The sequence below is a fragment of the Cetorhinus maximus genome, chromosome 8 (genome assembly GCF_964194155.1).
Source record: "Cetorhinus maximus chromosome 8, sCetMax3.hap1.1, whole genome shotgun sequence".
In the NCBI taxonomy this organism is placed as follows: domain Eukaryota; kingdom Metazoa; phylum Chordata; class Chondrichthyes; order Lamniformes; family Cetorhinidae; genus Cetorhinus; species Cetorhinus maximus.
The window spans coordinates 109,363,084-109,388,297 of record NC_135886.1 but is presented as its reverse complement, the minus strand read 5'-3'; the positions used below and the strand labels follow the sequence as shown (position 1 = coordinate 109,388,297).

At 42.9% G+C, this 25,214-nt stretch overlaps 1 protein-coding gene and 1 pseudogene across 2 annotated transcripts in view; both read right to left on the bottom strand.

Annotated features, from left to right (window-relative positions):
• arhgap20b (Rho GTPase activating protein 20b) overlaps positions 1-25,214 on the bottom strand; it is a 119,579-nt gene that overhangs the window by 75,609 nt on the left and 18,756 nt on the right. The gene's annotated exons all lie outside the window — the stretch shown is intronic.
• LOC144684042 (rho GTPase-activating protein 11A-like) lies at positions 715-1,547 on the bottom strand (annotated as a pseudogene).

The following is a 25,214-nucleotide window of genomic DNA, read 5'->3' as shown; positions in this document are numbered from 1 at the left end:
GAGAAGTGGCCTCAGGCAAGGGCAGAGGCTGCAGGACCAGGACTATACTGTGGAAGAAGGGGTATCCCAGGGTGTGTGTGGGGGCACATGTTGACCTGTGCAAGGGCCTCAAGATGATGAGGGCTGAGGAGGCAGTCTCCAGGGGCGATGAGGCCCGATGGACATGTGAGGCTATGTGTATGAGAATGGGTGGTGATGTCCCTTGAGCTGGCAGTGAGCGAGATGCCAGTAAATGTGTGATGGGCCTGTGTGTATGAGTTTAGAGTGATGAGATGGTTTCCATACCCTAATGGCACAGAGGAGATCATTCATTGTCTATCTGCATTGGATAGTCAACCTCTTCTATGCAGCATTGACACTGATCACCACTGCCATCGCCTACCAAGCCAGCTTGGTAATTTTGCTGCCCCTTCTGCGGCCAGAGCAGGGGTAGAGGAGCTCACAGCGGGCCTCTGTGGCATCCAAAAGGCACTGGAGGGCTGCAGTCTTCTTGCCTTTCCGAGCCATGTTTTTCTTGCAAGCAGTCCTGGGCTGGAAGCACTGAGCGCAGCTGTACTTTAAATGTGGTGCCTGGCATGATAAAACGCAAGGTGATGGCGTGGCAGGCAACTTGGGGCTGCCCGCCATGGAAATGCCGTGTATCCTGAGAATGCATAATTAATTCAGCGGGTTTGGGATGATATGGGGTGAAAATCCGCCATTGCTGTCTCCGGGTTAAGCGTAGTTTTTCCCACCCGCTTCCGGACATAGTGCAACTCTGGGACACTTCCACCCATGGTGTAGAATTCTGGCCAAGAAAGCCACTGGTATCAATTCCAAAGCTATATTGTGTCTGAGTGATCACCATTCTTTGTTTGAAAACCCAAGGCTTTGTGAACAATCTGCTAGTATTTTTTGTTTCTATGTTAAAGTCATAATTCTTGCAGCTCCAGAAGATATTTCAGATGTTACAGGCTGAGAAGTAGCAGAAGGGGTTTTATTAGCTTTAAGTGTACTTAGCAATATCTCCAGGACTACGTCATCTTCGTCTCTTGCACCTCTCCATTGTTGAGCCATCACCAACTTCCAAATTTTCTAATGAAGGTGTGCTAAATTCTACACAAACGCCAATCATTGCTGGAATCTTTTCCAAGGCAAACTCTGGAACGCAACCAATGTATTCAAAATTGTCAATCAGTGTGTGCACAGTTGCAACTTAAGCCACTTCTCTATCAGTGCAGTTATTTTTTCACTTCCTTTACCTGGATGGAATAAATTTGGTGCAAACACTACTGGAAAGTTACTGGCATCCATTTTGTTATCGACCTGAGAGTCATATCTTTAAGAAAATTCAGGAAGAAGCACAGTGTATCTGCAGTTCTCTCAGGTAATAAACAGGATAGAAGAATTGTAGCAGCAATGCTCTCATCATTTTGTAGTCATTGTGCCTTGAAGAAGGCTTCAGGTAATTCTATTGGAAGTAAAGGCTCAGGTAGATTCACTCTACATGATATCCAGAAATGGCTGAAGGCACTGGATACTGCAAAGGCTATGGGCCCTGACAACATTTCGGCAATAGTACTGAAGGCTTGTGCTCCAGAACTAGCCCCTAGCCAAGCTGTTCCAGTACAGCTACAACATTGGCATCTACCCGCCAATGTGAAAAATTGCCCAGGTATGTCCTGTCCACAAAAAGCACAGCAAATCCAACCTTGCCAATAATCCCACCTCCATCAAACTATTCTCAACCATCAACAAAGTGATGGAAGGGGTCAATGACAGTGCTATCAAGTGGCACTTACTCAGCAATAATCTGTTCACTGATGTTCAGTTTGGGTTCCACCAGGTCAGTCCAGTTCATGACCTATTTGCAGCCTTGGACCAAATATGGACAAAATAGCTGAACTCAAGAGTGAGGCGAGAGTAACTGTCCTCATCATCAAGACAGCATTTGACTGAGTGTGGCATCAAGGAGCACTAACAAAACTGGAGTCAATGGGAATCAGAGGGAAAACTCTCCGCTGGTTGGAGTCATACCTAGCAAAAAAGGAAGATGGTTGTGGTTGTTAGTGATCAATCATCTCACTCCCGGGGCATTGCTGCAGAAGTTCCTCAGGGTAGTGTCGTTGGCCCAACCATTTTCAGCTGCTTCATCAATGATCTTCCCTCCATCATAAGGTCAGAAGTGGGGATGTTCACTGATGATTGCTCAATGTTCAGCAACATTCGCAACTTCTCAGATACTGAAACAGTCCGTGTCCATGTGCAGCAATATTCAGGCTTGGGCTGAGAAGTGGCAAGCAACATTCGCGCCACAAGTGCCAGGCAGTGACCATTTCCAACAAGAGAGAATCCAACCATCTTCCCTTGTTTTAAGTGGCATTACAATCACTGAATCCCCTTCTGTCAACATCCTGAGGGTTACCATTGACCAGGCTGAACTGGACGAGCCATTAAACACTGTGGCTGCAAGAGCAGATTAGAGGGAACACTGCAGCAGGTAACTCACCTCCTGACTCCCCAAAGCCTGCCACAATCTACAAGGTGCAAATCAGGAGTGTGATAGAATACTCTCCAATTGCCCAGATGAGTGTAGTTCCACCAATACGCAAGAAGCTTGACACCATCCAGGACAAAACAGTCCACTTGACTGGCACCCCACCCACCACCTTAAGCATTCACTCCCTCCACTACCAATGCACAATGGCAGTAGTGTGTACCATCTACAAGATGTACAGCAGCCAACTCACTAAGACTCCTTCAACAGCACCTTTGAAACCTGCGACTTCCACGGCCATGATGGACAAAGGCAGCAGATACGTGGGAACACCACCACCTGCAAGTTCCCCTCCAAGCCACACACCATCCTGACTTGGAAATATATCACCGTTTCTTCACTGTTGCTGGGTCAAAATCCTGCAACTCCCTTCCTAACAGCACTGTGGGTGAACCATGGTCTGCAGCGGTCCCAGAAGGCAGCTCACTTCTCAAGGGCAATTAGGGATGGACAATAAATGCTGGCCTAGCCAACGATGCCCACATCCCATGAAAGAATAAAACAAAGTTCCTCCCTTGGTCTTATTCCTTTCCTTCTTGTTGTGTGCTATCTTGTCCTGCAGAAAGAGAGGGTGAGAGTTAATGAATGGCTGTTTAAGTGGAAATGTTTTGGCCTGGTACATGTAGTGCATGTATCAGAGATGTAAAAAATGCAAGGTGGAATGGTGAATGGGATGTGCTAAATGTAAAGGGACATGTGTATAATTTGAAGTGAGGGAGGAGTGGTGGGAAGAGTTGGTGATTGCGCAAGTGTTAGAATGTGAAACCAAATGTTGTTAGTGTGGAGAGGAAAGGAAGAGGTGAGTATGTTTGCAATGAGAATGAAGTATCACAGTGTGTTGTAGGATATGATGGAGGGGGCAGAATTGTTGAGAGTTATGGGAGAGGGATTGAAAAGAATGTTGTGCAGTGCTGCTGAGAGAGGCGGCGAGATGAAGAGATGTTCTCGGGGGTAGGCAGGATGCAGATTTGAGGTTACTTTCAGATCAGCCATGATTTTGTTAAATGGTGGAGCAGGCTCAAGGGGCCGAATGGCCTACTCCTTCTCCTTGTTCGTATGTATGTTCATATGTACTCGCCATTGCTTCTTAAGCGAGGTAACTAACTTTCATTTGGAAATGCACATCTTTCCTCAAAGTAATATTAGCTGAACAGGCTTCAGGTGTTGAGTCTATTGCTCTTCATATGAACTTCGTGAATGATGGTTTTCAGTCCTGTTTGCAACTTGCTGATTTGTATGTTCCTTTCTGTTCAGCTGTGATTTATGGCTATTTCAGGAAATGAGAAATCTGCATGCAGAGGTGAGATAGAGGTGACAGCTATGGCACCTCAAGTGTAACAAATAAGAAACATGGCATCTTATGACCTCCCACATTGCTCACAGCACATCAATGGTTTATAAGGATAGAAGTGCTTTGCCAAATAGTATTAAAAGTGAGGTTGAGTTACCAGCATTGGGGTTGGCCCTGGCATCAGATAAAAACATATTTATGCTTTACTGTGATGCCTTCCGTGGAAACCTTCTGGGGCACTCGCCGTGTAAGCTCACAAATGAAGAATGGGCACTTTAATAATAACCAAAAAGAGGACTCTAGCAAGAATTAGCACATTCTGGAGAGGAGGCAGTCGGGAAGGAGAAAAAGATCAAATAGAGTCCACTATTTTTGAAATGTCTGTCTGAATTATGGACAACGCTCATATTATCCCTTGCACTATAGGTATGGTATAGGTAACATTAGTAGAATCTTTCTTAGAATATTTGTAGTTTAAATGCAAACCTGGATCTTCCTACTGAAAGTAAAGAAAAACTTTTATTTATTATTCATCCTCAGTTTATTGGTGTGCGTCAGAATTTATTTTCCATACCTAGTTGCTCACGGTTGGTGTAACTTGGTGGCTTGCTAGGCCATTTTGAAGGGGAATTAAGAGTTAGCTATGAGGGACGGGAGCCTAGAGCACTTTGCAGCCAGTGAATTATTTTTAAAGTGTTAGTGATTGTTTTGTAGGCAAGTGTGGCAGCCACTTAATTTGAGGCCTCAGTTGAATTATATTTTAAAATGTGATCTGAGATTAAAATCATTTTTCAGCCACAACTTTCCTATTCCAAAATCCAATGTTTTTTTGTCCTGGAGATGGCTGGCAGTTTATGCAAACATCCAACAATTGCATAAACTTAGCATTGGCTAGAATAAAGATGAAGCTCAGTGCAAGTTATAAATACTGAGCGATCAGAAGCTCATAAGCACAAAGCTGGCATTACAGTGTTGATGTTATGGTACCAGTGAAGTGGAGTTGGGCCTGAAATATCTTCCGAATTATTATTATTTGCGGGGTCAGTCAGGTATATAAAATATTCCAGCCTAACTTGTTTGTCTCTGTGGCCAGGAACTCACCCGGAAATCAGGCAAGACTGTAGCCAGCTGGGAAAATTAAGGAGAGTTATCCTAAAGTAAATGGCCACATGTGGGAGTCAACATTTATTTAGTGTTTGAACAGTTTGTGAATATTTAAAGTGTATGTTTCAGGCTTTTCAAAGGCTGTTTGGAGCTGTAAAAACTCAATGGCTAGTAAAATATAAGGCATGAAACAAAGTTTGTGGGCAGATAAGTGAACAGCAACACTAAACCTTTTTACTTCCCCAGAAAACTGCAATATATGTCTGGCAGGAAGTAATAGCCAGGTTACTACCGTCTTCTCAAGGGCAATTAGGGATGGGCAATAAATGCTGGCCTAGCCAGCGATGTCCACATCCCATTAACGAATAAAAAGAAACTCAACCATGCACCAGATACATCAGCCGCATGCCATAAAGTGTTGCCTTTAAATCTATTCACAGTCAATGCTTGTCCATGCCAAACCTCAACACAACCTCACAGCTCTTTCATAACATCCCAGGTATACCATACTTCAGGGCATAGATTCAAACTGCAACTTACAATTGCAAACCTTGTTATATTAACATTTTCCAAAGTTTCAGATATAATACAACCCAACACAGTCAGTTACTGACACCCAGAATGCATACAGGTTGGACACGTGCCTGCACTTGTATACGCTTTAGAGCACTTTGAGAGTACATCTCTGATTGCACAACAAGAAAGCAGACACTACAAGAAAACAGGCTATAAACTGGAGGACAGCTCAGAAATCAGAATCCCATAGCTCTCTTGAAGAAGATAGCCATAAATATGTCTACATGTAAGAAAATAGAGTGTGCAGAGGAAGGTGTAGCACAAGCATCCCCAAATCCCTTGCCTTCATGAACACAAAATGATTCCTCCCGAAAAATATAGAAAAACTCGATTCCTGTCTCACTGGTGATATTAGCCTTTTCTAAATGTTGTTTATATTGGCCCAGCACATTTCAGTGTCATTATCAACATCTTGAAAATGTTAACACTGTACTGGGAAAACTAGTAATTGAAATAACTGGACGGAAGCTAGCCGCGTTAAATAGCCATTACTCCACCAGCTCACCCCCTCAAAGGCATCTTGTCGCTAGTTTTTTGCCACCAGCTTGGTGTTCACAATTAAATTATTTTTCATAGGTCTCAAAACCCCATTTTGTGATTGTGCCAGATGTAGGAAGGGCTTTGAATGGATTCACATAAGCACCAATGCACAGAATAAATAAACACCTAAATTATCTAAATGTATTTTTTTCACATTTAACAAACAATTTCCTTTCTTCCAGAATCACCACATTTACAATTAAATCTTCTACGGAAGGCTTTCCCCTGTTGGTAGATGTATGGAGACCCCAACTGAAATGGTTTTCTATTTTTTCTATTCGTTCTCTGAATTTCAACTGTCAAGTCCAGGAGAGGAGTATCATTAATTAGTTAATTCTACTGACACACAGCACTGGTTGTTTCAAAACTCAACCTTCTCCATCTGGTCTACATTAACCTAAGCCATTAGTTACTGTGTCTCATAAGTATCAGATCAGTGTTACAATTCTTCAGACTTGTTAAACAAAAATTCTTCTGCCAGCTAGAAGCCTCTGATTTTTCTGCTGTAATCTGCAATGTCTTCATTTCAGCACAAATAGTTATTCGGAACCATAGTAAAACAAGTCAGTTTAAAATAAAATGTACACTGACCAGATTAATTGCAATAGCCATGTTTGCTCCCATACAATTTGTGAGTTGATATTTAAGCATTTGTAAAGCCAGAGACTGGAGTTATCCACACAGAACAGTTGCACAAAGAATATTGATGTAAAAAGACATCATTGGAACCATTCAATTTATGACCCAATGTCACAAAGCAATTATTGCTCAGTGATGGCTTTGACTTCATGGATATTCCATAAATTAAACTTAGGTTTATGCTTTCATTGCCAGATGTTGACTCATAATAGACACTGTTAGGCCAAGTAGAGTGTTTCAATGTACAGTTAGTGTTAGAATGTCGACAAATCAATTGGATTGCTTTAAAGTAGAACAAAGATAGGGGACTACTGGAGTTAGTAAAAGGAAAAAAAAAGAATCTTTGTTCTACTTTAAAGCAATCCAATTGATTTGTCGACATTCTAACACTAACTGTACATTGAAACACTCTACTTGGCCGAACAGTGTCTATTATGAGTCCACATCTGGCAATGAAAGCATAAACCTAAGTTTAATTTATGGAATATCCATGAAGTCAAGGCCATCACTGAGCAGTAATTGCTTTGTTAAACACTCAACTAACATTAAAACTTCACTTTTTGGGGGATGGTTGCCAGGTAAATGGCAAGTTTCATAGTATGGGGGTGCCTGTCCCAACTGAGAAGGAATCCATCCAGATCATGGACGTACATTTTATTTTAAATAACCACGGAACAACAATAGTGATGGAACCATGGTCTCTTGGCAATAGGACTGTGGGGGGTAAAAGTGAGATGGCTCTAAGGAAGTAAATGGGAATTGGCTCAATGTTACAGTAAATGTTATAACAGCATTTTTAAAAAAGTGACTTTAAATCTTGAAATGGGATGAATAAGAATTTTTAACGCTGTTGGAAAGACTGGGTGGTACAGTGGTTTGATGGTGACCATTCACCAATGGGACTTGGGACTAAATCAAATGCAGACTCAAGGGATGAAAGCTCCTTATCTGCTGCTTGTGAGGATCCTACCCGAAATGAGATTGGAGACTTTCATTCCAGTTCCTAGGCAGCGCTGAAGTACCCCTGATTCAGCATTGGGTGACAATTTCACCCTGACAGTACACAATAGCTAAGTGTGGGAAATGCCGAAATGGCCCACTGGCACAGCAGAGGGCACTCCTTTGATATAGGCTAGAGGGGCATAATTGGGCCAGAGTAATGAGACTTTTATTCTGCATTGAACTCTGGGATAATAACCTGAGAGTGCTTGGTACTACATTGGGTGCTTGAAATGTGAAATTCCTTCACCAGCACTAACATCTCTCACCTTGATCATCACAAAATTCACAAAAAGGGCATTAGAAGTAAGCGATTTTTTTTTTAGCACCAACAATCACCATGCCAAGGTCTAGGAATAGATCTTTTTACTGGGAAGGTAGACTTTGTCACACTTCCTAATAATTTGAAAATAACATTGCAAAATACAGCTGCAATACACTGAAGTAATAGAGGTCAATTTTTGTTTGTTAGTCTGAAATTTCATAAATAAAAGATCTAAAGGGATATGAATTTTCTGACATTGGATAAGAAACTGGAGATTCAAAAATTACTGGTGAGTTCAAAAGGTTCTGAAACATGCATGACATGTTGAGGAAGAAAGAACAGATGTTTCAGTCCTGATTTATAACAAACCAGGGAATTTTTGTGTATGACATAACAACAAAGAAAATATAAGAATGAAACATGAGAATAGTTTGGGTACACAGCAAGGTCATGAACATAGACTAGAGTGCACTATTCAAATAAATAATCCAGTTAAGTGTTGGGTAACAAGAAATATTTACTCTGCCCAATGGTTTAATGTGTCAATGTACCAGTCAGTGTGAAGACACTTGGTTAAAGCCACACTTTGCGTTAACTAGTCTTTAGACAGGGCAGTGATTGAAATGAGGTCAGAGTTAGAGCCTCAGGTCTTTTTGGCTAGGAAGGGAACAAAATGACAGTGCTCCCAAACCTTACCTAGTGATCCCAGCTACAAAGAAATGGTGTGTGAGTATTAAGCCAAGGCAGACTTGGACTCAGCTGTGCATAGCCTGGGGACACTCAACAATTTAGGTTGACACATGAAGAATGATAAAGTTCCAGAGGGATGCAAGTGCCAATGGAATTATACCTCAGAAAGAAATCACCATTAAGATGAGTAAAGTTATTTTGTATATCAATGTTTATACTTCTAGTACGCCAACTTTTCCCCACAGCATCCAACTGTCCAGTGAACACTCCTAACATTTTTGACACTACTAATATGCCAAGCAGATTATTCAAAACATTTATCACTCTTCCTAAATCTAAATTTATATCCCCTAGTCTTACATTACTCGCTTAACATATCATATTCATCTGGGTCTACCTTATCTGTATCAGGATTATTTTTGGTGCACAGATGAGATTTCACCTATAACCTTATCTGTGGAGCTTGAGCTCTCTTGATTATTTTCTCATAGCTCTGTTTTCCATTTGCAGTAATTCCTGATGCTCTCCTCTGTGTCCTTTCCAGTTCATGTGTGTACTTTTTCTGGTGTGATGAGCAGAATTGAGTGCAAAACTCTATTTAATGATATAGCTTTGTAAAATCTCAGCATAACTTCTGTAGAGTTTGTCAATTGTATCAATTGAGGTTAGGTACGTATAGGTGGAGGATATTGATTGGATGGTTACTTGAGCACAGTACACATACTGACACAGGAGTGGAGTGGAGATATATATACACCTGTAATGTTTCACACTGTAAATGAATCCATCTGGTTTCTTCCTTCACCAACTGGCTATCAAGAATATAATTGAACTCAGCTGTTCAGGCTATACATCCCAGCATATTAATTGCCTTTTTAATTGTTTCCTCACATGGTCGTTATGTAGGTGTTAAAAATGATGCGAAATTCAATTAGATTCATTGCATTACTGAAGGGAAAACGCAAGAGCACGGAGAAAGAGGAAAATTAAGCAATAGCAGCAACAATATACAGTTTGAGCATGACTTCCATTCTACAATATAGTTCAACACTCTATTTGCTTTTTTGATTGTTGCTGTGCAGCAATAGGACAAAAAGTGGAAGAAGGTGGAAACGAGAATCAGGAAAATCCCCGACTCTGCAAACCCACCTCCGTTAATGAAGCCACTGCCTGCCATATTTCGAACCCTCCACCTCCGGAAGCAGGCCCAAGACAGCAATGGAGGCAGGCGGATGGCGAGGCCAGCAGGCTAGAAGGCCTGCCTCTGTTAACTGGGACATCAGCCCAGTTGTAATCATGACTGTTAACTGCTCAAGCCCTCACCCCCTAACACTGCCCCCTTCACAGCCTTATACACCATTCATGCCCCCTCATATCTTCCATAACCCTTGCATGCCCCCATGCCCCCTCCATGTCCTCTCATATCTCCCATTCCCCTTCTATGCCCCCCAAGCATTCTCCATACCCACTCTTCCAGTATCTATCATGTAACTAACCAATGAGCCATTGGCAAGTTTTTGAAATGCTCCTGAAACTGAAAAAATAAGCAAATCTCCTCTGTAATAAACTATTCATCTTAAAACCTCTTATAAGGTGTCAATTAATCACAGCCATTCATTGTATCAATGAAAATAGCTTTTATCCACCAAACACCTCTTAACCTTGTGTAAATAAACATGTAGGCATTGAAAAATGTCTTCAGAGAAAGAACAGGTTATTACAAGGTAATGAAGATGTCAGTCAAACAAAGATATCTCTCTCCTACAAGCTGCGTCAACATTGCCCACAGGGTTGAATGTATTGAAGTTCAACTAAGCTTTTGTAATGAATCACAGAATTGTTACAGTGCAGAAGGAGGCCATTCAGCCCATCGTGGCTGCACCAGTTGTCCAAATGAGCAATTAATTTAGTGCCATTCTCCCACTTTCTCCCTGTAACCCTGCACATTCCTCCTTTCAGATAACAGTCTAATTCCCTTTTGAATGCTTTGATTGAACCTGCCTTCACCACACCCTCATACAGTGCATTTTAGTGCTTAATCACACACTGTATGAAAAAGGTTTTCCTCATGTCACTTTTGTTTCTTTTGCCAGTTACTTTAAATCTGTGCCCTCTCAGTCTCAATCCTTTCATGAGTAAGAACAGCTTCTCCCTGTCGACTCCATCCAGACCCATCATGATTTTGAATATCTCCATCAAACCTCCTCTCAACCGTATTTTCTCTAAGGAAAGCAGTCCTAAGTTCTTCAGTCTATCTTCATGACTGAAGTTCTTCATTCCAGGAACCATTCTCATGAACCTTTTCTGCACTCTTTACAATGCCTTTACATCCTTGCTAAAGTGAGGTGCCCAGAACTGGACACAAAACTCCAGCTGAGGCCAAACTAGTATCTTACACAAGTTCAACATAACCTCCTTGCTTCTTGTACCGTATTCTCCTATTAATAAAGCCTAGGATACTGTATGCTTTATTAACCACGCTCTCAATCTGTCCTGCCATGGGCAATGACTTATGCACATATACACCAAGGTCCTTTTTTTAATTCTATCATGGAACATGGGCATTACTGGCTAGGCCAGCATTTTTATTCCCCATCCCTAATTGCCCTTGAGAAAGTGGTGGTGAGCCATCTTGTTAAACTGCTGCAGTCCATGTGGTGTAGGTACACCCACAGTGCTATTAGGGAGGGAGTTCCAGGATTTTAACCCAGCGAAGGTGAAGAAACAGTGATATAGTTCAAGTCAGGATGGTGTGTGGCTTGGAGGGGAGCTTGCAGCTGGTGGTGTTCCCATGCATCCGCTGCCCTTGTGCTTCTAAGTGGTAGAGCTCATGGGTTTGGAAGATGCTGTTGTGGAGCCTTGGTGAGTCGCTCTGCTCCTGCACCCTTTTAGAGTTATATGCCCTATTTTATTCTGTCTTTCCATGTCCTTCCTACCAAAAGTAGGAGTAAATAGTAAGACTGTATAGCTGAGGTGTTAAGTGAATACTTTGCATCTCTCTTTACCAAGGAAGGCCATGATGAAAGAGGAGGTAATTCAGGCACTAGAATGGTTTAAAACTGATAAGGAGGAGTTATTGGATAGGCTGTCTGTACTTAAAATTGATGTGACACCAGGACCGGATGAGATGCATCCAAGGATACTGAGGGAAGTGAGAGTGGAAATTGTGGAGGCACTGTCCATAATTTTTCAGTCTTTTTTAGACTCAGGGGTGGTGCCAGAGGACTGGAGAATTGCAAACGTTACACCCTTGTTCAAAAATGGGTATAAAGATAAACCCAGCAACTACAGGCCTGTCAGTTTAATTTATGTGGTGAGGAAACTTATAGAAACAACAATTTGGAACAAAATTAATAATGACATAGACAAACGTGGGTTAGTTATGGGAAAATCATGTTTAACTAACTTGCTGGGGTTTTTTTTATGAGGTAACTGAGCAGGTTGATGACAGCAATGCTTTTGATTGTGTTGTGCAGGGCTTCCAAAAGATATTTGATACAATGTCACACAACAGGATTGTCAGCAAAGTTATAGCTCGTGGAAATAAAAGATACAGTGGCAACATAGATATGAAACTAACTGATTGAAAGGGAACATACAATTGCAGTTAATGGATGTTTTTTGAGCCAGAAGAAGGTTTGTAGTGGAGTTCCCCACGGGTCAGCGTTGGGACCCTTGCTTTTCCTAATATTTATTAATGACCTAGACCTTGGTGTACATGGTACAATTTCAAAATTTGCAGATGATACAAAATTTGGAAGCATTTTAAACTATGAGGAGGATAGTGTAGAACTTCGAAAGGACATGGGCCAGTTGGTGCAATGGGTGGACAGCTGGTAGATGAAGCTCATCGAGGAGAAATGTGAAATGATTCATTTTATGAGGGCTGCCAATCATAAAAATGATTCCTTTTATGTTAGCTGCCAGTCTCTTTTCATACTCCCCTCATTGCTTCTCTTTTTTGCTTTTTCACATTTTTTCACTGTAGAGGATATAAATAACATGCCAGAAATAATTGTGAATTAAGAGGTAAAAAGGAGGGAGAAACTTAAAACAATTACAATCACCAGGGAAAGGATACTGAGAAAATTATTACAACTAAAAGCTGACAAGTTCCCAGATCCTGATGGACTTCATCCTAAGCACTTATAAAAAGTGGCTGCTGAGATAGTAGATGTATTGGTTTTGATTTTCCAAAATTCTTTAGATTCTGGAGGTCCCATCAGATTTGAAAATAGTGAATGTAGCTCCTCTATTCAAGATAGGAGGGAGACAGAAAGCAGGAAACTACAGGCCATTTAGCTTAACATCTGTCACAGGAATAATGCTGGAATCTATTATTAAGGAGGTAATAGTGGGGCCCATAGAAAATCTCAATGCAATCAAACAGAGTCAATGTTGTTTTGTGAAAGGGAAATCATGTTTGACTAAGTTATTGGAGTTCTTTGAGGAAGTAAAAAGCAACATGAATAAACGGGAACCTGTGAATGTGGAGTACTTCAATTTCCAGAAGGCATTTGACAAGGTGCCACATCAAAGTAAAAGCTCCTGGTGAAACGAGTAACATATTAGGGTGGATAGAGGATTGGTTAGCTAACAGGAAACTGTGGTAATCTGATGTGTAATATACCTTTAAGAAGAATGTTATAATGGAAGATCACATGATCTTAGTATCCAATAGCAGATTAGCACGGGCTACCTCAGTAGTCAGTAGTCTATAGTTGAAGTCTGTAGTGTAGAGACAGGGTTTGAGTTGAAAGCATACAAGTTAGGCTGCTGAGTTCCTTTGTAAATAAATAGAGTTTATTCTACCAAAGAATTGTCTGCTGATCTAGTCTGTCTATGGTACCAACTCGGCCATCCCAAAACAAGCATGCAACCTGGGTCCATAAGTCCAACCAAACTAATGACTAGGATCCAACAGAAACATAAATGGGTCATTTTTGAGTTGGCAAGATGTAATGAGTGGAGTTCTACAGGGATAAGTGCTGGGGCCTCAACTATTTACAATTTACATCAATAACTTAGATGAAGGGACCAAATGTATCTTTGCTGAATTTGCTGATGACACAAAGATAGATAAGAAAGTAAGTTGTCAAGAGGAGGTAAAGGTTCTACAAATGGAAATAGATAGGTTAAATGAGCAGGCAAAAATTTGGCAGAATAGAAAAACAGCATATAATTTAAATGGAGAGTGATTGCAGAACTCTGAGGTACAGAGGAACCTGGTTATCTTAGTACATGAATCACAAAAAGTTAGTATGCAGGTACCGCAAGTGATTGGGAAGGCAAATGGAATGTTGTCATTTATTGCAAGGGGAATGGAATATAAAAGTAGGGATGTTTTGCCACAGTTGTACAGAGCATTGGTGACATCACATCTAGAGTACTGTGCACAGTTTTGGTCTCCTTATTTAAGAAAGGACATAATTGCATTAGGAGCAGTTTTGAGAAGGTTCATCGACTGATACCTGGGATGAGGGGGTTATCTTATGAGGAAAAGTTAGACATGCTGGGCCTGTATCCATTGGAGTTTAGAAGAATGAGAGGTGATCTTATTGAAACATATAAAATCCTGAGGGGACTTGACAGATTGGATGCTGAAAGGATGTTTCCCCTTGTGGGACAAACCAGAACTAGGAGACACATTTTAAAAATAAGGGGTCTCCATTAAGACGGAAATGAGAAGAAATGTCTTTCTCAGGGGGTCATGAGAATATGGAACTCTCTTCCTCAGAGAGCAGTCGAGGCAGGATCATTGAATATTTTTAAGGCAGAGGTAGATAGATTCTTGACCATCAAGGGAGTCAAAGGGGATTGGGTGTAGGTAGGAAAGTGCAGTTGAGGCCACAATCAGATCAGCCATAATCTGATTGAATGACGGAGCAGGCTCAATGGGTCAAATAGCCTATTCCTGCTCCTAATTTGTATGTTCATATGTATGTTCAGATGTACTTCCCCTCTGAACCTTCTACAGCCTGGTTTTCAATTGTATTTCCTACCTGACATCTGTCATAAGCACACTTTTTCTTATTTGTCTTAATTTCTATCTCTTTTGTCATCCAGATACCTCTCCTGGGGGAGACACTGGCATAGTGGTAATGTCACTGGGCTAGTAATCCAGAGACCCAGGGGTCTCGGGACATGGGTTCAAATCCCACCATGACAGCTGGTGGAGTTTGAATTTGGTTAATAAATCTGGAATGTAAAGCTAGTCTCAGTCATGGGGACCATGAAACTATCATTGATTGTTGTAAAAACCCATGTGGTTCACTAATGTCCTTTAGGGAAGGAAATCTGCCATCCTTACCTGGTTTGGCCTACGTGTGAATCCAGACCCACATCAAGGCAGTTGACTCTTAGCTGCCCTCTGAAATGACCATTCAAGGGCAATAAATGCTGGCCTTACCAGCAATGTCCACACCCTGTGAAAGAATAAAGAATAGCTCTGGATTTGTTTGCCCTACCTTTCCCTTTTGAGGGAACATACCTAGACTGTGTCCAAGCTACCTCTTCTTTGAAGGTAGCCCAATGTTCAGCTACCATTTGCCCTGCCAACCTTATATTCCAATTTATTTGGTTCAGATTCCCATTGAAGTTGGCTTTCCTCCAGTTAATTATTCTTACTCTAGATTGTTCACCCTAAACCTTATGATTCAATGAACACTGTCTCCTAAATGCTCTTCTGCTAACACTTAATCAACTTGTTCCACCTCATTCCCAAGAACCAGGCCTAGCAGTGCTTCTTTTCTTATTGGGCTGGAAACACATTGCTGCAGAACATTTTTCTGAACAAACTCTAGGAACTTTTACCCTCTCTGCCCTTTACACTACTACTATCACAGTCTATATTCGGATAATTAAGTCCCCCATCATAAATATTCTATAATTTTTGCACCAGTCTGTGTTTTCCTTGAAAATTTGTTCTTCTATATCCCTCCCACTAGTTAGTATCCTATAGACCACAGCAAACAATGTAATTGTACCATTTTTGTTCCTTAGCTCTAGCCAAATAGATTCTGTCCTTGACCCCTCTGGGAAATCCTCTTTCTCCCACACTGGAATGCTCTCCTTAATCAATACTGTCACCCATATCCCTTTTCTTCCTTTCCTATCTTTCCTGAGCATTTTGTATTAATGAATATTTGACACCCAGTCCTTCCTTTCTTTGAACCCGGTTTCTGTATAGCCGCAACATGGCAATCTGTGTCTGTAGCTTAGCAATCTTATTTACCACACTCCGTGCGTTCACATACATGCACAGTAATCTTGATTTAGAGTTAATTACTTTCTCCCTTACTCTGACCCTACCTATTAACTTACTATTCCCTATTCTAGTGCTATCTCTCCCCCGTATTCTGTGCACCTTGGTATTCCACTCTGATATTGTCTCCTGGTTCCCACACCCTGGCAAGTTAGTTTAAACCCTCCCCAATAGCATCAGCAAAACACAACACAAGTAACTAATTCCTGGTCCTCTTTAGGTTCAACCCATCCAGCCTGCACAGGTCCTATCTCCCCCACGGCCGGTCCCAAGAATCTAAAGCCCTTCCTCCTGCATCATCTTTCCAGCCACACATTAATTTGCTTTTTCCTCTTATTTCTATTTTCACTTGTGTATGGTACTGGCAGTAATCCAGAGATTACTACTTTTGAGGTCCTGCTTGCTAATTTCCTACTGAGGTCTCTAAATTCGGACTGGAGGACCACACACTTCTTTCAGCCTATGTTGTTTGCACCCATGTGGACCACGACTGCTGGCTGTTCACCTTCCCCCTCAGGGTGCTCTGCAGCTGTTCAGTGACATCCTTGACCCTGGCACCATGGAGGCAACACACTGTCCTGGATTCATATCTACAGCCACAGAAACCCTTGCCTTTTCCCCTAACTATCAAATCACTATTGCTCTTCCAGCCTTCCTTGTACCTCCCTATACCACTGAGCCACCCATGGTGCTATGGTCTTGGCTCTGGCTGCACTCCCCAGTTGAACCATCACTCTCATTAGTATTTACTAAATAATAGTTGGAGAGGGGAATGCACTCAGGCGACTCATGCATGACAGTGCACACGTGAGGAGACAGGCGACTATGCTGGAATGAGACGGAGACTGAGCAAGTAGCGAATTAGGTTCACATGGTAAATTCTGGGAAGTCCTTTTCAGGTTTTAACTATAGATTAAGAATCGAGATCTGACATAGTACTAACATTCAAGTAAGTTAGGTTAGCTTGTTAAACAGAACTGCCTGGAGTGGCTGTCAACTGTCAATCACCTGAAAGCAGTTTATTCAAGTGGTGTTAATTACTGTAGCAGGAAGCTAAACTAGCTAGTGACTCATCAGAGGGTCTATAAAAGAGACAGGCTTTTCAAACTGCATGATGAATAAGGGGCACGTGAAGCAACAGGCAACTATGCCAGAGTGAGATGGAGACTGAGTGAGCAGCAAATTAAGTTCACGTGGGAATTTGGTGCACAGGGGAAAGAGGTGCGGTATACATAGGAATTATTATAAGCTAATTAAGGGAGTAATAAAACTATGTTAACTAAATAACAGGGCAGCAGATAGATGGGAAAACCACCACCTGGAAGTTCCCCTCCAAGACACTCACCATCCTGACTTGGAAATATATCACTGTTCCTTCACTGTTGCTGGGTCAAAATCCTGGAACTCCTTTCCTAACAGCACTATGGTGTACCTACACCACATGAACTGCAGTAGTTCAAGAAGGCAGCTCGCTACCACCTTCTCAAGGGCAACTACTGATGGGCAATAAATGCTGGCCCAGCTAGCGAAGCCCACATCCTGTGAATTAATAGAATTTTTAAAAATAAAAATAAGTAACAATGGCAGGACAGGTGTTATGTTGCAGCTGTGGAATGTGGGAGCTTTTGGACACCAAGGCGATCCATGACAAACATGTCTGCAGAAAGTGTAATCAGCTAGAGGAATTCTGGATCAAGATTATCGATCTGGAATCCAAATTGCAGACACTGCTCAACAAAAGGGAGGACGAGAAATACCTGGACACTTTGTGCCAGAAGATGGTCATGCATCTTAGAATAGGGTTGTCTGTTTTGGTCAGCAGTGAAGAACAGGAGGATGTGACCATGAGTGAGGCAGGCAATGGGACTGAGCAAATAGTAGTGGAGGAGCCTCAGACTTTACAATTGTGAAATAGGTTTGAGGTGCTCACAACCTGTGTGGACGAAAGCAAGGTCTGCAAGGTGGATGAGCAGGCTGGCCAAAGCACCATGGTATAGGAAGCCATTCAAGCAGGGGAGCAAACAGGAATGTACTGGTAGTAGGGTACAGTATAGTGAGGGGGATTGACACTGTTCTCTGCAGTAAAGAGCGAGAGTCCAGAAGGCTGTTTTGCCTGGTCGGTGCCAGGGCTCAGGACATTTGCTCAGGGCTAGAGAGGAACTTGCAGTGGGAGGGGAGGGATCCAGTCATTGTGGTCCATTTAGCTACCAATGATATAGGCAGGACAAGGAAGGAGGTTCTGCATAGCCAGTATGAGAATCTAGGTAACAAATTAAGAAGCAGAACTTCAAAGGTAAAAACCTCTAGATTATTACATGGGGCACTGGCAACAGTACTAGGGAAAGTTGGGGCTGTTCCTTTGGGACAGTCTAAGCCTGAACCATGCTAGGATGCATGTTCTAGCAAATCGCATAACTAGAGATGTAGAGAGGGCTTTAAACTAAACGGGGGCAGGGGGTGGAGGGGTAAGGGATCAAGTTTGGGTAGCTATGGCAAATCAAGGGGTAGATTCAATGCAGGAGACCATTATAGTAATATGGGAAATGGCGGTCTTAGAATAGCAGGAAGGAACAGAGAGATAAAATACACCAAAGCCAGAATATTATGCTCGTCAGGGGGTGCGTGCCCGACCCGAATGAGCGTAAAATGACGCATGATGATGTGGGGCAAGCGTTCTGACATCATCGCGCACTCGCACGATATTTCGGTTGGTGGGTGCGTGCGGTAGTCAGCAGGTAACCCGCCGACAATTAAAAGGCCTATTAAGGCCATTAAAGTCATAATTGAAAGAAATTTTTTGCTGCCCAGCCAACCTTATGGTTGGAGTCCCGCTGAGCCCACCCAACAAGGACAAAAGAGTCAAGACTGGATGTTACAAAGAACATAAAGACAAAACTAAAGGCTCTATATCTGAATGTGTGTAGCGTTCATAACAAAATAAATGAATTGATAACTCACGTTGAAGTGAATAAATATGATCTGATAGTCATTACGGAGACATAGCTGCAAGATGATAAGGATTGGATCCTGGATATTGAAAGGTATATGATGTCCAAGAAGAATAGGAATCTAGGTAAACTTGGAGGGGCAGCACTGTTGATCAAGGATGGCATTGGTGCAATAGTTAGAGATGCACTTGATTCAGGAGATCAGGATGTAGAATTGGTTTGGGTGGAGATCAGGAATAGTGGGGGGGTAAAGTCACTGGTGGGAGTGGTCTACAGGATCCCTAACAGTAACCACAATGTAGGACAAAGTATACAAGAAGAAATATTGGGTGCTTGTGATAAAGGGACTGCAGTAATCATGGGTGATTTTAATCTACATATAAACTGGAAAAATCAGATTGGCAGTAGTAGCCTGGATGAGGAGTTCATAGTATGCTTTTGTTATGCTTTACTATGAGATCACTTTGCCCGCGGACCGGTTGCACGCTTATCTGTTGGCAGGTGAGTTGATTACAATATACTGCAGACGCAGAAACCAATATGACATGAAGCACATGCTATTTATTTACATAGACAACAGAGCACGAACATGATGTGTGCTCCTCCAACCAGACCCTACTCCAGACTAACATTAACATGGTAGTCTGTGCTACACAGCTATTGGGTCTTACAGTCACATGGTTAATCTGCTCACATTCTCTTAAAGGTGTATTACACCTCAGATTGCCACAATTTTCGAGATAGTTTCTTAGAGCAAGTTACATTAGACTTGTGTAATGTGACAGGATGACCTCAGTGTGAAGGCATCCCTAGGTAGCAGTGACCATAATATGATTGAATTTTACATCCACCATTCGCGACTCCTCAGGTACTGAAGTAGTCCATATCCAAATGCAGCAAGACCTGGACAATATCAAGGCTTGGGCTGACAAGTAGCAAGTAACATTCACGCCACACAAGTGTCAGGCAATGACCGTCTCCAACAAGAGAGAATCCAACCATCGTCGCTTGATGTTCAGTAGCATGACCATCACTGAATCCCCCACTATCAACATCCTGGAGGTTACCATTGACCAGAAACTGAACTGGACAATCATCTGCGAACCTCCCCACTTCTGACCTTATTATATATGGAAGGAAGGTCATTGATGAAGCAGCTAAAGATGGTTGGGCCAAGGACACTCAGTGCTCCCAGCCCATGACTTCTGAAGGGAAGGAGTCCACAAAAGGCAAAAACACTGCAGCCCCCAGGTTTAATGACACGTGTGAGATGTGTGCATGCAGTTGGACTTTAAATATGGCACCTGGCATGATGAAGCAGCAAGTTGATGACATGGTGGGCGAATGAGAGCCCTCCTGCCATGGAAAAGGCGTGTTTTCCAGGAATCAACAAGAGGGAAAAACCTCATGGTCACCAATCTGCCTGCCGCAGATACATTTGTCCATAAGAGTAGTGGTAGGGGTGACCACCGCACAGTGGAGAAGAAGTCCCACCTTGACAATGAGGATACCCGCCATCGTGTTGTGTGGCAATATCACCGTGCTAAATGGGATAGATTTTGAACAGATTTAGCAACTCAAGACAGGGCATCCATGAGGTACTGTGGGCCATCAGCAGCAGCAGCAGAATTGTACTCGAACACAATCTGTAACCTCATGGCCCGGCATATCCCCCACTCTATCATCACCATCAAGCAGAGAATCAACCCTGGTTCAATGAAGAGTGCAGGAGGGCATGCCAGGAGCAGCACCAGGCATACCTAAACATGAGGTGTCAACCTGGTGAAGCTACAGCACAGGACTACTTGTGTGTCAAATAGCATAAGCAGCAAGTGATAGACAGAGCTAAGCGATCCCACAACCAACGGATCAGATCTAACTCTGCAGTCCTGCCACACCCAGTCATGAATGGTGGTGGACAATTAAACAATTCACTAGAGGAGGAGGCTCCACAAATATCCCTACCCTCAATGATGGAGGAGCCCAGCACATTAGTGCAAAAAATAAGGCTGAAGCATTTGCTACAATCTTCACCCAGAAGTGCCAAGTGAATGATCCATCTCAGCCTCCTCTGGAGGTCCCCAGCATCACAAATGCCAGTCTTCAGCCAATTTGGTTCACTCCACATGATATCAAGAAACGGCTGAAGGCACTGGATACTGCAAAGACTATGGGCCCTGACAATATTCCAGCAATAGTACTGAAGACTTGTGCTCCAGATGCCACGCCTCTAGCCAAGCTGTTCCAGTACAGCTACAACACTGGCATCTACCCGGCTATGGAGAAAATTGCCCAGGTATATCTTGTACACAAAAAGCAGGACAAATTCGACCCGACTAATTACCCCCACCCATCAGTCTACTCTTGATCATCAATAAAGTAATGGAAGGTGTCATCAACAGTGCTATCAAGCGACACTTGCTTAGCAATAACCTGCTCACTGACACCCAGTTTGGGTTCCGCCAGGGCCACTCAGCTCCTGACCTCATTACAGCCTTGGTTCAAACATGGACAAAAGAGCTGGATCCCTGAGGTGAGGCGAGAGTGACATCAAGGCAGCATTTGACCGAGTGTGGGCATCAAGGAGCCCTAGCAAAACTGGAGTCAATAGGAATCGGGGGGAAAATCTCCACTGGTTGGAGTTGGAGTCATACCTAGCACAAAGAAAGATGGTTGTGGTTGTTGGAGGTCAGTCATCTCAGCTCCAGGACATCACTGCAGGAGTTCCTCAGGGTAGTGTCCTCAGCCCAACCATCTTCAGCTGCTTCATCAATGACCTTCCTTCCATTATTAGGTCAGAAGTGGGGATGTTCGCTGACGATTGCACAATGTTCAGCACCATTTGCAACTCCTCAGATACTGAAGCAGTCCATGTCCAAATGCAGCAAGGCCTGGACAATATCCAGACTTGGGCTGACAATTGGCAAGGAACATTCACGCACACAGGTGTCAGACAATGACCATCTCTAACAAGAGAGAATCCAACCATTGCCCCTTGATTTTCAATGACATTACCATCACTGAATCCCCCACTATCAACATCCAGAGGGTTACCATTGACCAGAAACTGAACTGGACTAGCCAAATAAATATTGTGGCTACAAGAGCAGGTCAGAGGCTAGAAATCTTGCAACCTTCTGACTCCCCAAAGCCTGTTCAGCATCTACAAGGCACAAGTCAGGAGTGTGATGGAATACTCCCCACTTGCCTGGATGAGTGCAGCTCCCACAACACTCAAGAAGCTTGACACCGTCCAGGACAAAGCAGCCCACTTGATTGGTACTACATCCACAAACAGTCACTGCCTCCACCACTAATGCACAGCAGCAGCAGTGTGTACCACCTACAAGATGGACTGCAGAAATTCACCAAGACAGCACCTTCCCAAACACACGACCACTACCATCTACGAGGACTAGGGCAGCAGATAGATGGGAACACCCTCCAAGTCACTCACCATCCTGACTTGGAAATATATCTCCGCTCCTTTACTGTTGCTGGGTCAAAATCCTGGAACTCTCTTCCTAACAGCACTGTGGGTTTACCTACACCACATTGACTGCAGTGGTTCAAGAAGGCAGCTCACCACCACCTTCTCAAGGGCAACTAGGGCAGTGCAATAAATGCTCGCTCAGCCAGCGAAGCCCACATCCCATGAATGAATAAAACAAAGTCACTGGGATGCCATTTGGACACCGTGGAGGCCTGCCGCAATGTCCTCTATCCACTCTCTGGCTGCAGGACGGGTAACGACATCATCAATCCAGCATGGCAGGTGGTGGCAGCAGTGGTCAGAAGAGATTGGCCACTCATTGCAGATAGAAGATGAATGATCTCATACATGCAGTCAGGGTAAGGCAACCGTCTCATCACTCTAAACTCACACACTCAAGCCCATCACACATTCACTGGCATCTCACTCACTACCAGCTCAAGGGACATCACCACCCATTCTCATGCACATACCCTCACATGTCCATCTGGCCTCATCTCCTCTAGATACTGCCTCCTCAGCCCTCACCATCTTGAGGCCACTTGCACAGATCAACATGTGCTCCCACACACACCGTGGGATGCTCTCCTTCCCCAGTGCAGCCTCTTCCCTTGCCTGAGGCCACTTCTCCCCCATCTCCAAGCAAGCCCTAGCCCTGCAGCCATTTAAAAGCCATCCACATTTGGCTAGTCTGATAGGTAGAAACCTGCCGCGAGCCCCCCTAAATGTGATGTGGTGCTCTCTGTGAAGCCTGGTGCTGATGACTGTGTAAGCTAACCGAAGAAAGGTAGGCAAACAAGCCTTGAAGTCCTGGACAAAGTGCAGCCTGCCAGGTGCACATTGCTGATGTGCTGCTGTAGAACACATTAGCATGTTTTCCTGTCAACATGGGCAGATGACCCAGCAAGGGATGTTGAGTCCCGCAGGCTGGCCTTATAATGATATGCTGATGTATTACAATGAGGCTCCTGACGTCCGATAGCAGGAAACACAGCCTGCCATCAGCGGGCTGAGCAGGCGATCGCAAACTGGTTTCACGTCATTGTGAAACTGATCGCGCCATATTGTCCACTCACGGCACTGAACACACCCAACACCGGCAGACACGGAAATACCAGCTTAAAGGTAAATTCTAAAGGGAGGGCCCACCAACCATGGTTAACTAAAGAAGTTAAGGAAAGTATCAAACTTAAGGGAAAAGCATATAACTGTGCAAAGATGAGTGGTAGGTCTGATGATTGGCCAGAATATAAAGAAAGGCAGAGAATGACCAAAAGGTTAATCAGGAGAAAGAAATTTGATTGAAAGGAAGCTAGCTAGAATTGTAGAAACAGATAGAAAGAGTTTCTATAGATAATTAAAAAGGAAAAGAATAAGTAAAGTTAGTGTTAATCCTCTAAAGGGTGACAATGAAGAGTTAATAGCAGATAATAAGGAAATGGTGGAAGAAATGAACAAATATTTTGCTTCTGTCTTCACTATAGAGGACATTATAGTAATTGCTGTATATCAAGAAGGGAAGTGGGAGGGCAACTTGGTGAAATTACAATCATTAGGGAAGTGATACTGAACAAACTGATGGAGCTGCGGGCTGACAAGTCTCCGGATCCTGATGGACTTCAACCTAGGGTCTTAAAAGAGGCAGCTAATGAGGTAATAGATGCATTGGTGTTAATTTTCCAAAATTCACTAGATCCTGGAAAGGTTCCATCAGATTGGAAAGTAGCAAATATAACCCTTATATTCAAAAAGGGAGGGAGGCAGAAAACAGGAAACTATAGGCCAGTTAGCTTGACATCTATCGTGGGTAAGGTGCTAGAATTGATCATTATGGAGGTTATAGCTGGGTACTTAGAAAAAACAAGTTAATTGGAAAGAGTCAGCATGGTTTTGTGAAAGGGAAATCATGTTTAACCAATTCATTGGAGTTCTTTGAAGGAGTAACATGCGCTGTGGATAAAGGGAGTCTGTACTTGGATTTCCAGAAGGCATTTGATAAGATGCCACATCAAAAGTTATTGTGGAAAATAAAAGCTCATTGCGTAGGGGGTAACATATTAGCATGGACAGAAGATTGGCTGGCTGGCAGAAAACAGAGTATGGGGCTTTTCCTGATTTTGACGAGTAGAGTCCTGCAGATGCCTGTGCTGGGGCCTCGACTTTTTACAATTTATATCAATGACTTAGATGTTGGGAGTGAAGGCATGGTAGCTAAATTTGCAGATGATACAAAGATAGGTAGGAAAGTATGTCATGGAGAGGGCATAAGGAGGTTGCAGACTGATATAGATAGGTTGAGTGAGTGGGCAAAAATGTGGCAGATGGAGTATAATGTCAGAAAATATGAAGTTGTTGACTTTGGCAGGGAGAAAAAAAAGCAGAGTATTACTAAAACAGAGAACAGTTGCAGAATTCAGAGGTGCAGAGGGATCTAGGTGCTCTAGTGCATGAGTCACCAAGTTAATATGCAGGTACAGCAAGTAATTAAGGTGGCTATGGAATGCTAACCTTTATTACGAGGAATCAAACATAAAGTAAGCATGTTTTGCTTCAGTTATACAGGGCATTAGTGAGACCACATCTCGAATATTGTGTGCAGTTTTGGTCTCCTTATTTAAGCAAGGATGTAAATGCTTTGGAGGCGGTTCAGAGGAGGTTTACTAGATTGATATCTGGAATGAGCAGGCTGTCTTATGATGAAAGGTTAGACAGGCTGGGCTTGTTTCCACTGGAGTTTAGAAGCGTGAGGGGTGACTCGATTGAAGTATGTAAAATCCTGAATGGTTTTGACAAATCGGACGTGGAAAGAATGTTTCCACTTGTGGGTGAGTCCAGAACTAGGGGGCACTGTTTTAAAATTAGGGGTTGC